The 1845-nt window shown below is 54.2% G+C and overlaps 1 pseudogene; it reads left to right on the top strand.

The window, feature by feature from the left end:
• The window catches only part of LOC108803044, a 37728-nt pseudogene that overhangs the window by 6549 nt on the left and 29334 nt on the right, over positions 1-1845 (top strand).

The following is a 1845-nucleotide window of genomic DNA, read 5'->3' as shown; positions in this document are numbered from 1 at the left end:
TGGGCGGTCACGGGGTGTGATGACGTTTTGTCGGCTCTCCTTAATTCCTCTTCTCGTCTTTCTGCAGAAATCTCCGGCGAAGAAGCTCGGTCACGCCCTCAGCAAGTCTTTCGGCTGCGTTCCCAGCAGAGAGCCGCCTCACCCCGTCTTCCCGGAACACCCCGAGAAACCACTCGACCTATCGCACTTAGTGTGAGTACAAGATGGCTTCCTTAGGTTGTCTGCTCTTACGTTGGCTCCGCCTTCATGTCTATCTCGGGATTTTTGGGTTCAGTTGTATTCGCGTTGCCATTGAAGTCTCTGTGATGTGAATGCGTTGCCCCCGCAGAGCACCGTAAACACGCATGTCGGGGCAGATTGTACATGTCGGGGGATCGCGTGCTCGTGAATTATGGGGGGGGGTGACGTACGTACTGACATGAACGGTTCTCCATTGTAGGGAGACTCTCTGCTGCCCCCGCACTCCGGGGTTTACCTGCCCCCCTCTATGTCTGGGGACCGGGACAAAGCACTTCACTTACCTGATCCCCGCCCCTCCTCTTCAAAACCCCCCCCGCTCCCATTGGTGGAATGTCCCTCTCGGCATCCTCACATACAGTGCCGGACTACGGAACCTGCATTCTACTTCATGACGTCCGTGGTCCTTAGAACATTGGAGTGAAGGGAGCTGTGGGGACCGGAGGGAGCGGGGATCAATACATCAGCTGTTTCCTTTCCCCTGGACGTAAAGAAGAAACACTTAACCCTCGCAGTGCTCAGACGTGTGTCCCCCTCCTCCCCCCCCGGAGTTCAGTGTCCGTAGAAGCTCCCCCCTCAGTGTGTGTGGCCCCCGGGGTCGTTTATAAAATGATAAGCTCGCACAGATCGGCTGTATGCACCTTTCCAGCAGCCATTCAATATTTACTCCCCCATCACATGAAGTGGTTCCTCCCGCTGGCTGGTATGTCATGTGGTGATGTGTGAGCTGGAGGGAGAAACCATTGTGTGTGGCAGGGGGAGCATGTATTCATCCCACCAGGAAGTGTGGAACACCTCTCAGCAGGAGAGGGGGGCAGCATTTAAAGACGCAGGCTGCCGGAAAAGTAACTATAGATTATCTCATTAAAAGGTCCCTGGTGACGGGGAGACTTTAACCCTTTCATGCCCGGGGGGGGGGAGGTCATTGATGCCTGGGTGAGCAGAGTATATTTAGCAGTGTCAGCATATATGTATTTATGTAACAATAACACTCTGAGTAATTGGGGGGATATGTTTGGGGACGCGCTATTATCATGTGACAACCGGCATATCATGTGACTGAAATCATGTCTGTATGACCTGGAAGATTCCTGGTCGCCCCTCCCCCGTCTGTACATTGTGGTCTGGGTGTGTTTGCTGTGAAAGTTGTTGTTATTCTCTTATACATCCGTTATCATTGTAGTCCCAGGTCCTCTGTATGTCAGCGCCGGTCTCTGTCCCATGTAGTCCCCCCGGGTTATCACTTCTTACATCGGGGTCATCGATCATCAGATCCCGGAATGTTTGATGGCATTTATGATGTCGGCTTCGTGTCCCCGACCACCCTGCGTTGCATTGTGGGGGATGTTCAGTCCGGTTTTGGTTGTCTTCCCTTTTCCTGCGCCATAGACCTCAGATTTCAAACCATGCTTTGCCCCGGTATGATCTGAGGAGGTGACATACACGGTGCTGTACAATGGGCGGAGGTTCTTCTGGGGCCCCTCTACATAAGTGCAATAAACACCTCCCACTGCGACATGAACCCCATGCTGGGGCATGGACGGCTCCCGGCTCCACCCACAATGCCCGGGGACTGGAGGCGCGGTGATGGGCGGAGCCCGTGGCTCC

Source organism: Nanorana parkeri, unplaced genomic scaffold (genome assembly GCF_000935625.1).
Source record: "Nanorana parkeri isolate BGI_ZX_2015 unplaced genomic scaffold, ASM93562v1 scaffold3331, whole genome shotgun sequence".
NCBI lineage: Eukaryota > Metazoa > Chordata > Amphibia > Anura > Dicroglossidae > Nanorana > Nanorana parkeri.
Note: the sequence above shows the minus strand (reverse complement) of the source record. Positions and strands in the feature narration are given on the sequence as shown.